At 36.7% G+C, this 14,388-nt stretch overlaps 1 protein-coding gene across 2 annotated transcripts in view; it reads left to right on the plus strand.

The window, feature by feature from the left end:
• Positions 1-1,504: 1,504 nt before the first annotated feature.
• Positions 1,505-14,388, plus strand: part of LOC129923793 (uncharacterized) — a 33,048-nt gene continuing 20,164 nt past the window's right edge. Inside the window, exon 1 of one of the 2 annotated variants that reach the window (XM_056016505.1) lies at positions 1,505-2,155. The gene's annotated coding sequence lies outside the window, so the exon portion shown is untranslated. Of the gene's footprint in view, positions 2,156-3,077; positions 3,202-14,388 lie in introns of those variants that run through there. The other variant, XM_056016506.1, reaches the window with a different exon arrangement.

Raw genomic sequence — 14,388 nt, forward strand, 5'->3', positions numbered from 1 at the left:
TTCGTGTAGTGTATCAGTCCTTGCGTCCATCAGTCAGTCTGTGACGTTTAAGTCCTCAAAAACTAATAGTGTTAAAAAGTCCGGCATTGTCGTCAGCGGTCTTAGGTACAACAGACGACTCCAGATAGCCAGATTGTTTTTGTAGTGTGTTAGATTTAGTACAGCTGTTTGTTGCTTACAAGTCAACGACCGCCAACAGCGAGACACTGCTTGGGTCCTCCCCCGTTTCAATGCTTATAGTGGAGGAAACATGATAGGCTCCATTATTTCCCCTGACTCCCCACTGAGGCGATGAGAGGAGTCATAGTTGGTCAGGAACCGGGGAAAATATGCACCTATTCCTATGGTCTATTATGGTGCAAATATCGTTCTACACTGCGCCTGTTGATCCGGTCTGTTCGTCTTGTTCTAGGTGGTGCATATGCTGCCAGAAGCTAATAGCCTTTTCAGATTCTTCTCAGGATTTCTATAAATTATTTTGTACAAACTTTCGTATTATAAGTAAAGTAAAATTCCCCTTTCAGACCTTGTGTTCTATAGGGCAGATGATGTAAAGGTCATCTGTTTCTGTGGCCTACGGTTAACGAGGGTGTCTTGTGGCCAGCACAACGACCAACCGCCTCCTTTAATTTCCCCAAACTAATGTCAGGTACCCATTAGAGCTTGGTGGACTCAGAGGCGCCCGAAGATCCGAAATTAAAAATATCAGTCTTCACCAGGATTCGAACCCCGGTCTCTGGTTCGGAAGTCAAGCGCTTTACCGCTCAGCTACTGCGCCTCATTTCGTATTATGGTACCGAAAGTATACCTTTTAGTTTTAAATACTTGCCAGATACCGGACCCATAGGGGTCTTCTTTGAGTTTGTGCTTGCCCACTAACTCTGTTTATTGTCTTTTTTTTTTGTTTTCTTAATATCACAATTTTTCTCTTTATCTGACTACAGGTTCAACAAAAATATCTAGATCTAGTTTATTTCTTGAACTAGATGCTTGCATGTTGCAAGATCAAAAGGGGATGGACAAAAGGATTACTCGAGTTTCTTTTTTTTTTCCTAAATATAAAACATAAACTCTTTCAACCCATATTTGATTTAATTTTCTGATTGCATTTCGCCCTGCACCTTCCTACTCATAATAAAGGACAATTACGCCCTACTCTAATCCAAGTTTATATATATATATATATTTTATTTGGATTTCAGGTTCAGGAGTGGTGTTTAGTTTGTGAGGCCACATATAGCGACAGCCCACACATATTTCATTTTTTTTTTAAAGTAAATTTTTTTTTGTTTTTGTTTTTATGAAAGATTATCTTATTGTTTTGTTTTTGGTAATTAGTGATCTATCTCTCGCCATCCTGCCGCCCCACCCCCACCTACCGCTCCCTGCTCTTCTACTCTTCCTCGCTCACTGTCAGCATTACCACGATTCCCCTCCCCCCCCCCCCCCCCAAGAGCATGCTTGGTTGCAATAATGTCGAATAAGATAGATGAAAAGCGCGAGCTTTGTCATAGGTTAGTAAACAACGCCTAGGTAACAGCTAGATCTAGGTGTTGTTTCCAGTAGAGGCCCTAAACTGAAGTCTATCTAAACATTCAGCGAAACATTCGTACTTTTACTTCATTTTCGCCAAAAAGCTTTTACTTTATAATAATAATTTTTTTTTTTTACTATTTTTAAATTAACTCGACACATTTTAAACAAGAAAGAGAAATATTTGTGTGCACTAGATCTAGTTCGAATAGTATTGCTCATAACAACAGTTGCAATACAGCCTCCTTTGACTTTAGACTGTCATCTCACACACACACACACACAACCGCTGACATCGATTTGTTGTGCGATATTGCGCTGCGCCGCTAATTGAGCGATTTTCCAGCGTCTCCGAGAGAGTTAGAAGCAACGCATTGAGTTTTACCGCCTCCCAGATTAATCTCTAGTCTTCAAAAAGTCTCCTAACAGAAGGAATTGATAAAAGAAACTAGAAAAGAGCGCCAAAACAAAAGAAAATGAAGACGTCTGCTGGTTGGATTTGATAGTCATCTCCTCGGTTCTGATTTCTAATTTCCTGGAGTAATCGGGATGATTAAAGTCTCTTTAAAAAAGGACCAAAATTAAAAAGAGCTTAAATAATATACACATTAAATAGTAATAGGTAAGTACAGAATATCTTATTATTTCTTTTCGTTAAATATATTGATTTACATGATTATTTTGTATCAAAAGTAATACTTGTACCCTACGTAGCTTTAATTGACTAGAATCATATGAAAGGAAAAAAAAAGATCATATATAAAAATTGTAACGAACCTTTTTCTTTTTTTTTTAATATATTATTTGATAATATACACAAACATACATATTATATGCATATTATAAAACAATAAAAGTTACAATTTTTACAAGAACAAGAAAAGCATTGCTTGTAAACATAAGTCCAATCCAAATGTATCATATTAATAATTAAAAATTACGTTACGATTCATAGCAAGATAATAAGGGAAGTTTGTGTAACACAAACTCGATGGCTGCCCATGCGGGTCACACTGTCTTATAGCCCTAAAGGAGGATAAAACTGCCTATTAAATCTTGTTTTTAAATGTTTATGTGTATATACATAGAGTATGTATACTTAGCTCTAAAAACGAAAATGTTTGTTATACATATATAGCAATAGTGCAAGAAACACACAGGAAACATTCTTTTTACCTGTTTAACAAATTAGGCTATAAAAGATTAAGAAATATACGATACAGAAAACATTTTTTTTGTCATCACTTTCCTTCTATCACCATGCCAACAAATTTCAGATAAGAATCTACAAACCAGCATTAGTCTTAGTCTTGTTCTAAGGCAGCGGTTCTCAACCTTTATAGGTCAGCGACCTTTTTTTTTTGTGATTCTCCGCTATGTGGCGACCCCCAAACGTAAAAATAATAAGCCCAAGTAACGGTGCCTTTCACAGTGTTATAAAACATTTTACTATTTACTATTCTATTTGTTATTCACCAAAAAATAAAAAAATTTAGAATATAAAATGACACTCCCCTACATTATTATTTTTACAATGGTCTTAGGCAACCCCTGGCAAATCGTCATTCGACCCACAAGGGGGTCGCGATCTACAGGTTGAGAACCCCTGTTCTAAGGGATCGAATGATATATGAATTAACGGCTGAAAGGATCTAAGAAAGTATTCGTGTGAGACACTTTGCAACTTTTTAACTTGAAAAATATTTTACTCAGAAATATATTATTCAGATAAATGAGATGTATGCTGGTAACCTATAATAATCCAATTATTATTATTATATTATTTTTTTTTACTGAAAGTTTTATACATACACACTATTTAATAATCTATTATATATCGGCAAAATACCACTGACTGATTCATTGATAGATTGATTCATCCATCAAGAGATACCTGAAACCACCGAAACGTTCTCGATAAGAAACGGTTGTAATAGATCTGATCGTGTGTTGTTTGCCTATAATAGCAAGCTTTCTTAAACCTTTGTATTTAATCAGTGTTATTTTGTATTTTCAAATTATGGTTCAGTGTTTTATGAATTTATGTCTACTCTTCTTTTTAGTCTTCTGTCCTGAAGCGTCGATGAGTTTAGTGATTCTACTAATGGTGTTATTCTAGTCAAATGATGAATATTCTTTTGTTATACATCTCACGCCTCTATCGTCATCTGATGTATTTCTATGAAATCTTTGTGGGTCTATCTATACAGTTGTCTTACATTAATTTCTATTACTCAGACATTGATATTTAGTGTGCTGTTTTTTTTTTTGTTTTTTGTTTTATAAAAGTTTTTCTTTAATGCTCTACACTGAAAAGTATGCTTAAAATGTCTACACAAGTTTTACAGAATGAAAATATCGATCAGAGAATCAACAAGGTTACAATGACAGTTTGTGTTGGAAATTTAAACTCAGAATCGGCCTCCGAAGTAGTCCACCCAGGCAGGTAAAAAGGCAGTTTTCAATACTGTCAGAAAGAATATCAGAATGAAATTCTATCAAAGGCAAATGACAGAGACTAATGGAGAAAGTAGGTTGACAGATCTTGTGTGGTGCCCCAACGGTCTAGCAGACCAAGGGATAGATAAAAGTGAAGGAGAACTTTGAAGTGAACCTGGCCTAACTGATGGCATATAATGATTATCCAATTGATCTGCTTGCATAGTTGATTTTAAAAATTAAATTTATCACTTTCAGAAAAGAAAAAAAGTAGCCGTTGCACCAGAACTTTAAATGGTCTAAAATATCATGATGTCGGATTTTCACTATCTTTTCTAGTTTACGAGATATAAACGGGACGGACGGACAGACAAACCACACAAAACTAATAGCGTCTGTTCTCCTTTCGGGGGCCGCTAAAACAAATCGTGATCAACTCTATTGAATGACGTGATACACAGTACGGACTGTTCCGATGTTTAACTCTTACTCCGCTATCACTAGATGTCATCAAAGGGCGGACTGGGTGTCAAAATCGGCCCCAGCATTTCTATGCCATGCGGCCCATAATTTGCATATCATATGATGGGCATCCAATTCTAACTGTCCTCAAAAACATAGCTCCTCCTTAGTGGTTGAAGATGAGCACATTTCTCATTTCCTTTGGACTCGAAGATGGCTGTTAAGTCCAATCCTCGCTTTTAAAAAGCCGGCCGCATATGTGGCATGGGTGGGTTATGTCAGTTGCAGATAGGCCTGCTTCTTCTCTCAGCTTTTTGTTGATTCGGCGCTCTTTCGCCCTGGCCACTCTTCTTGCTTCAAATCCTGAGACTCCGAGTCTCACAGCTTCTCGCCATGAGGAGCGATCGAGAGCTACTGCTTCCCAGCCGTGAATGTCGATATCGCATTCCTTGAAGGAGCTCTCGAGAGTGTCTTTGTAGCGCTTGTAGTGGCCTTCTTGGGAGCGCTTTCCTGCACACAACTATCCGTACAGAAGTCGCTTAGGAAGGCGATTGTCTAGCATGCGGACTACATGTCCCGCCCATCGAAGTTGGGACCTTTTTACTGTCGCATTGATACTGTGCATGTTGGACAGCTTTAAAATTTCGGTGTCTGGTATGTGGTCTGACCAACGTAACTTATGAATACTCTTTAGACAGCGTAGATGGAAGGAGTTTAGCTTTTTGGTGTGGCGGGAGTATATGGCCCAGGACTGAAGCATATAGGAGTGACGGGAGAACTGCAGCATTGTAGACTTTCAGTTTCAGTTTCTTGAAGGCTGCCAAAAGCAGCACTGGCACGAGCAATACGGAAGTCAACCTCATCATCTAGGTCAGGGGTGGGCAACCTTTTTGTATCTAGGGCCGCATTGTTTAATATTTGGGAATGGCGGGCCGCATATGTATATACAACTTACAAAGATATTCTAGCTAACTGTGTAGAATGGCTTTTAATTCATATTTACACTGTATCATATTCACGCTTCCTTTTTTTTCCACACTCCACGTTAAGGAATTACAACAAGAGTTAGCAATTTTTTAAACTAATTTTACGATTTTTTTAAAAATTACTTTTGTCTTTTTATATTAAAACATCCCCACAAATATACCGTTGTACCTAATGTGCAGTATTTTTCTTTTTACACTCGTGCATAATGTTCCGGAACTGTGGAACTAGCTTACTAGTTGTTACCTTTGTGACTGCTATCAAATTACAGTCAGTCAAAATCGACCAATAATTATACTTATTTAGTTTCCACACACAAAAAAAAATGCTTGTTCACTGAATGAGACAATATATGTTCCGGAAGTTAAATTTCGGGACGAGCTAAACTTGTTCTTGTGGAGCATCACCAGTGAATGCTGACCATGACCTTCAATGGTGCATACTAAATCAAAAGACCCGAACAAGACTCTGGCCCAAAAACCCTCTTATAGAATCAAATTATTCGGAGACCTGCCTGATCTGGAAACCACTGCGCGGTTCATCTCAGATATAGGATTACTGATCTGAACCCTCCAACATGTAAAATGAGAATGAAGAAGAAGAAGAAGAACAGATGTATGTGTACCCAAATAGTGTAAACAGCATCAAAGTTTTTTTAAAGTGTGGAAATACAGCTACTGGCATAAGATAAGACTCCCGTGGAAGGAAGTACTGACTGGAGGTTCTCTTTGCTTGGAGTTATGTCTTCTGGAGCTGAATCAGCTTCTGCGCTAAATGGTGAGCTGATGGTATTGAAAGCTGGTTCTTGACGTCTTAAAATTTGCTTTTATAAATTGCACAATTAAGGAATCTAAATAAGTGTTGTACTTTTAATCATTTCACTAGAAATAGTTTCACCTTTCAGCAAAGGAAAATGACAAAACTTGTTTTCTTTTGCTTGCTTGTAGAAATGGGAAAGCCTTGTTTGAAAAGATTTAACATGCATTTACATTTCATTTGCAAAAGGCCCATTGCAATAGCAATTATGAAACGCATGAAATCTGTCTTCCACTGTACATATTGGTTACAAAGTCAATGTCCTTCAAGTAAAATAACAATATCTTCCTTGAGATTTGGGGTTAGGGTTAGTGTTCTCATTTGACTTGCCCATGCTAAGATAGCGGATACATTGAATTATTAGTTCCTAAATCGGAATTTAGTATTCCCACTATTCGTATGTAGATTTTAAGCAGCTTTGTGCAAACTTTCCTGTTTGGAGTTTATGGTTGTGATATTTTTTATAAAAAAAAAACAAACAATTTTACTCAGTCAAAGATCGAGCTCCATCAGTTGTTACAATTGCCTTCTTGTTCCAAGCCTACCAAACATTCAACACAGTTCTTCATGGCATTGAATAAATACTGATCAGAGATTGTCTCTTGAATTGAGTGTACTGATGCATAGCCAATAAGAAAATCTTCGTTTGCTTTTTATAATGAGACAGTTTCAATAATTTATGTAGATATTATTTTTAATATATTTGCATTTTTTATATGTATATACTGTGGGCACACATGATTTCTGTAGGTTTCGGCGGGCCGCATGTGGCCCGCGGGCCGTAATTTGCCCACCCCTGATCTAGGTCATCAAAAACATAATGTTAAGTTTGATAAAGTATCCCTTTCAGACATTCCGATCTATGGGGCAGAAGATGTGCAGGTCATCTGTTACTATAGAGATCATCTGTTTTTGTAGTCCACGGTTTACGAGTGTGTCTTGTGGCAAGAGAAATTACCAACCACTTTTCTCCAACAAATGTCAGGTACCCATTAGAGCTGGGTGGATCCCGAAAATAAAAAAAATCTAATTCTTCACCAGAATTAACTCTGGACCCCTGGTTCAAGCTTTTCCACTCAGCCAACGCGCCTCTTGTCTATGAATGTAGGTTTGTACATTAATTCGGAAAATGTGTTCAATTAAATTAGTATTACATGGTAGAGTATGTAGAATTTTTTTTTTAAACATGACACTCAAAGGGTCACTGGTATAAGAGAATACTATATGTTACATTTAACAAATCAATACGTGTCATAGTGGCATCCATGAAGCCAATTCGGTAGCCCTACCGGTCCATTTGGGTACCGGCCCATCTGGCATTTGCCCGAACGCCCGTATAGCCACTCCGCCCCTGGATGTCATGCAGGAAGTTTGTGCTAGGGAGTAATGATCTTCATTTCAGAAGGAAGGTTTATTTCAAGCAATTGTTATTCTTCGGATAAAAGTAATTTTAGATCAAAGACCCACACAGATTAACATAGTCCCCTTTAGAGTCTTCGAGAAACATATTGATGCATTGTGTTCGTGGAGAAACTGTTGGATAGCCACACATCTAGAGCGACCGACTTGCTGCACTTTGTCCTCACCTTCCCGTCGTCCTTCAAATGTTGAAGTCCAGATTGAGTTACTGAGATGCAGTGGCGTCGCTAGGCAGGTGCGGGGGGTGCGGTCCGCACCCACCCTAGAGACGTCACTGCTGAGATGGTCTTTTAATTAGACTCATGAAAAGTGAAACCTGACACATTCAGTTAAAGGCCTGGGGTTAAGGAGGAGGGAGATTAAAAAAGGTCGAAAAGTAGAAAAAAAAAAACAACGTGTTTCAAACTGGACAGAACTGTCTGTAATATTTGGGTTATCTGTCCCTTTTTAGTCTTTGTAATATGTAGGTTATCTGCTCATTTTTAGTTTGTGCTTCTTTATTTTAACAGCATGTCATTTATGTTTTTATTCACTTGTGTGTCTTTATGTTTCTAACGCTTTTGAAGCGTTTTGGGTATGTTTATTTAAGATTCTAGTTTTATACATTAAATTAACTAATCACCAGTTTTACAAAATTAATACTAATAATAAATGCAATATATCAATACAATTAGGTTCGAACTGCTCCACTAAGCTTCAATTAATAAGTTAAGTTCCCGTTTGAGACCTAGGGCAGGTGAGGTAAAGGTCATTTTTTTTTTGGTCAACGGTTAACGAGCAGGGTATCATGTGGCCAGAACAACGACCAACCACCTTTACTTTCCCCAACTAAAGTCAGGTACCCATTAGAGTTGGGTGGACTCAGAGGTGCCATAAAAATCCCGAAATTCAAAATCCCAATTTTCACCGTGATTCAAACCCATGACCCCCAGGTTTGGAAGCCAAGCGCTTAACCATTCATCCACCAAGCCGCCTTCAATTCATTACTTAGCATGTAATGAAATGAGTTTCTAGACCTCTCTCCATTCATTTCATAACAATAGTCTGTTTTAATGGTTTTGGTGAGGAATCTGTTCTGATACTTCTAGAAGTGAAATCTAATGACCCAGTATCCAATTGTATGCTGGGGGGGGGGGGGTTCCTAGTATTGAAGAACGATCAACAGAACTCATATTTTCAACAAAAAAAAAAATTTTTTTCAAAGATGGAGTCTTAAGACAAGAGAGCTCCTTGTACTTTATGTAATAACACACAATATAAAGCACATTTAATTCGAAATCTGATGTAGTAGACTTAACAAGAAGCTTAAAACTTATAGATTAATGGACATATCAAGGCTCCTGCTACAATCTTCTCTTATCTATTTATAGTTTCCAAAATTGACTCTTATGATAACCTACAGGTATCCACATTTCTGATAAAAAAATATTTGTTTTCATTTTTAATACTCTCTATTACATTAGTTACTCTTCGACATAGAAACTAGAAACTACCAAAAGCCAAAGTGTAACAAAACAACCTATTTATATTTCTCTGTCAAACTCGACACATACAGCACGTGATATACTTATAAACACTTCTTTATTTAGTATTTCCGTAAGTCTATCCGAGTCAATGTACGTTTGTTTGACAACATTCTTACGTGGTTGACTCCCTTTTTTTCTGTTTACAACAGAAGTTAAGTCCCCCTCACCGCCCGAGATAGTCAGTTTTCTTGTATGGATTTCGTAGTCAACAAAACGGTCAAAGCAAAGCTATCATTCACTGCCAAGACAACTTGCTACTAAACTTGCACGTGGAACAATCCTCTCCTTTCACTGCTCATTGATTAGAGCATCCATTTACCAATTACCGTATTAACCCGAACAATTTTCGCCATCCCGTCTTCCGCAATGATACGAAGTCTTCTCCCTCCAGCCAAATATATCCCCCCCCTCCTCCTTACCTATATTGTGTACCTACAGATCGTATGAAATAATGACACTCACATTATACAATCACCAGAAGAGCAAGACGTCAGACTGAAAACTAAAATTCCGTTGTTCTTTTGTAAAGTGTTTTCAAAGTTTTTTCCAACCAATTAGAAACATTGGTTTCTTTGACTTTTTTTTGCTGTATCAGCAATCAGACTACTGTCATTTATAATGTCACTACATTGTACTTTTGGTTAAAGTCTCATGACACTTATATAAAATGTCAGACGTGTGCTTTGTTTGGAGAAGATTCTGGGATGTACAGAGGCGTAGCCTAACCTGGTCGGAGAAGGTATATAAGCCCAACCCAAAACAATATCGTTCAACGTTATTTCATTCTCAAAGCAAGATTATAAAAAGAGTGTGTTTTCACACAAACTCAGAGGCGGCCTCCCGAGTCCACCTATGGATTATCTATTTTCTTCTTCTTCTTCTCATTTTATATGTCGGAGGGTTCAGATCAGAAATCCTATATCTGAGATTGACTGAGATGAACCGCGCAGTGGTTTCCAGATCAGGCAGTTCTCGTTTATTTTTTTTTTTCTATAGGAGGATTTTGGGCTGAGAGACTTGTTTGGCCTCTTGATACAGCTTTGAAGGACAGGGTCAGCATTCTCTGTTGACAAGAGCAGGTTGCGCTCGTTCAGACTTTTAGCTTCCGGAACTTATGATGTCTCATTCTTTTGTGTCCGGTTCTGAGTCGAACAATTATGCGAAAAATTATACGTTGGTCATGTCATCATCTATTTGATAAGCAATGTATGCAAAAAGGCGGATATCAATATTTTCAGCTTCGATATCAAAAGTACAAACATCCACAAACACAATTCTACCTCACTTCACACAAACACACGTTTGCGGTCAAAAAGTGCAGCAGACGTGATTATAACACTAGCCATATGTTACTTGCGGCCCGCGGGTCTTAATTTGCGTATCACTGTCGATATAGTCACCGAGAGTGCTTGTAAACAATTAAACGATATAATAATGTTATAAGTATAGCGAATGCGTGAATGCAAAAATAGTATGAATGGAGCTATCAAAATAGCTAATCGACCTAAAGTAATTTTTTCAAATAAAAATATTTGCTTGTAAGCCTTCCTATATATTTGATTAAAATATGAAATGTATAGACTTTATTTTGTATGTTGATGTGTTTAAGTATAAAGTAGATCTAGCATCTTTGAATTAGATCTTGAGTTAGAGATAGCCAAGATCTAGACTAATCTAGAGTTAAATATTGGCTTGGACAGAGTTCTTTCTGCGCGTGCGTGGAGGCTTCGCTCTGCGCATGCGTGGCCTTTTTTTGTTAGACGTACGGAATCATGTATGGAACTATTAATATGTATGTTAATACGACTTAGCAGCTATAGCGAACGAATGTTTGAAAAATGCTTTAGGAAAACAAATTTGAATGTTAATTTGATTAAAATATGAAATGAATGGACTATAATTAGTATGTTTATGTGTTAAAGTATAAAACCATCTTTGCGAGGAGAAGTTTTATTATCTTAGAGCTGAATTAGAGTTTTAGATCTAGGAATAGAGAGATGTGTGAACAGATTGTTGTAAAAATATGGTTCATTGTGAACCTGGCGTCATCTGATGGTTGACCAATCGTCAAGGGTGTTGAGGAATAACCAATCTCTTATTCATGGCCACCAGAAGTTAATTAGTAGCGTTCAGTCAACGACTAATATACTAAAAACTGACAATTAAATCCGATGAGAAAGATGAACTCATATTATACATTCTTTAAAAAAAATGTTTTTGGTAATACATCAAAAAACACACCATTTAAACATTATAAATGCATTTTATAACATTATTTTGATAAATTAAAAAAAAACAGTTTGCTTAAAAGCTATAAAATATACAAGATAATCCCCTTCCCTTTCTTAATATAGACTCCCCATTTTTTAACAATTAAAAATGGTAACTAGTTTTAAAATTATGTATTTTTACGAAAATCGGCTTCAAAACTAAAGGGTTGCTCTCAGAATAAAAAAAAAGTATTTTTCTAAACTTTGCAAAATGTAAAATATCATTAAATTTGATTTTTTAAATATCTTTTCTAGTTTTAGAGATGTTAAAGTGACAGACGGTTGGACAGACAGTCAACACAAAACTTCTAACGGCTCTACCCCTTACGGGGGGTCACTAAAAAAAAGAAGACATTTCTATCCCTCTGTGCATATACTGGCATTGAATAAACAAATGTGCACGTTCAAGACTCATTTATATCTTCCTTCAATGCTGCTACTACTGCTCCCATTTAGTGTTCAATACTTATTCCTGAAAGACGCGCTTACATAGAAACATTAGTGAAGTAGTCGGTGAAGTCTTTGTGTGCGATTTAAGGTGTCAGAAGCCACTCGATCAAGACATGTTTAGTCTTACTAAAAGGTCAGTGGGTTAAAAGCGATGTCGCTAATAAGTCAGTGACGTTCGATTTGAGTTATATGTGCGTCAAAGGCCATACTTGGACAGCCACTTTACGGTTTGGATGTAAACACGAATAATAAAGTTTTCTTGAATGAGAATTGGTCTAAAAGAAACATAAACAAGTTCCGAGTACGAAATCAGTTGTTGTTTTTTACGACTCATACCATGGGTTAAATCCATTGATAATCTAGACCAGTGTTTCCCAACCCTTTTTCCTTAACGAAACACTTCGCACATTCTACGTATTTAGCGGAACACTTCGCACATTCTACGTATTTAGCGGAACACTTCGCACATTCTAAGTATTTAGCGGAACACTTCGCACATTCTAAGTATTTAGTGGAACACTTTGCTTTTTTGTTTCAAAGAGATGAATTTACTTGTTGGCTTACTAGTTAATTATTCCAGTAGTTCAGGGAATACTTTTTCAGGCCTCGCGGAACACTAAGGTTCCTCGGAACACAGTTTGGGAAACACTGATATAGTCCAACAAGTGTTGTATTAATCAAAGTGGTGGATGGCATTGTCAATACTGGATCATATTAAATGTCTTCATTTTCTGGAAGCACGAAGGCAGCTGGCCTGCACAGCGGAGCGATATATTGAAGGGTAAAAGCCCCCCGTAAAGGGTTTATTTTGGCCGTTGTGCTGGCCACATTACACTCTCGGTAACCGTAGACTTTAGAAACAAACAATCTTTACATCATCTGCACCATATTTTACTAAGGGTTATATTTGAGAAAATATCGCCACACTATTTTTGAGTATAGAATATTTTTTATTAAAGCATGTTTGTGCATTTCTCAATCGATAAATCATGAATCATATTTGTTTGTATAAAATGCTGATTAATATGCTTCCGCCCTGTGTCTTCTTTAGCAGATAAATTAAACGGAGGTAACACTCAACGAAATCCAATAACACAGGCAAAAGGCCAACAATATAAGATAGTAGCGAATGTCGAATAAGACGTTTAATAATAACGAAGGGAGCCGTCGAATGTCGTCAAGCTAAATCTCTACGTCCATAAAAACTGCCTCTCTCTCTAAAGCCATCAGAAGTATTCTGTTTACATTTCGACATTCTTCCTTACATCTCTGTCTTGTTTTTACTAATGGCGTCATTCTCTCTAAGTCAAAAATTCCCTTTCTATGAAACAAATAACTTATTCCTAATTGTGCCCTAACACTGATATTAGAGGATATTAGATATTTTCATACATGTAGGCCATTCCGTAAACAGCAAATTTTTGTGTGTGCTTCTGTTGTACGAAATCCAGAGCTTTTGTTTAAAGAACCATTCAACATTTTAATTTGCACATTGCGGCACTGTGATTTCAAATGATAAGCAGTTTCTCTGGTAGTAAAAAGTAATGCTTATTTTTTAGTTTGTAACAGTTACCTATCAATACATGTCATCTTTGACATTTAATACAGTCATCTTTGACATTGAATATATGTCATCTTTGACATTCAATACATGTCATCTTTACATTTCTTCTATTTTATTTTCGTTTATTTCAAAATTTCTGTCAATTCTTCGACTCTGTCCTATTACAATTTGCCTTAGGTTCCTTTACATCGCCTCCTAATGTCTTCATATCCATTTCTCTTCTTTTTCTCTCTTTCTGCTTAAAGAATTTTTTTTATCGTCTGATGGAATCATTTAATTTTAACTAGTACTGCTTGTCTACAGTAGACAGTTTTTTTTTTATCCCATAAATAATACTTACAGCAAAATGTTTGACACTCTTTTTTTTTTTTCCAAAAATGAGGGGACATTACCAAACATTACTAAAATTATTATTTCCCTTGGTCTGCCAATCATATCATTCACTTACAAAAATTTCTTTAGTAATTCTTATTCAGAGACAATTTAATTAGAATTTGTTACAGTTTTGTCTGCTGTGAGACCAGCTTCTCTTAAAGCACTTTCAATGGACTTTTATTAAATACCATTTGCTTAATGCTTCAATATAACAAGAATTGAAAGTCAATCCAATACTCATGTGCACTATGCTTTGCCATTGAATAAAAACAACAACAAGCATCTAAAGACAAAATGTATTTACATAATGTGATATATTTTCACTCTACTATTTTGTCATGTTAAAAAGTTAGTCTATTTGAGAAGCACCCTATCAGTAAACGTCAACCTAGATGACCAGGTAGACTTCCGTGCTGCACGTGCTAAAGCTGCTTTTGGCAGACTTCAAGGTCAGGTGATCAGGTGTGGCAAGGGAGAGGACTCAGCATCTCCACAAAACTGACAGTGTACAATGCTGTAGTGCTCCCTTCACTCTTTTGTGCATTAGAAT

Source organism: Biomphalaria glabrata, chromosome 17 (genome assembly GCF_947242115.1).
Source record: "Biomphalaria glabrata chromosome 17, xgBioGlab47.1, whole genome shotgun sequence".
Lineage (NCBI taxonomy): Eukaryota > Metazoa > Mollusca > Gastropoda > Planorbidae > Biomphalaria > Biomphalaria glabrata.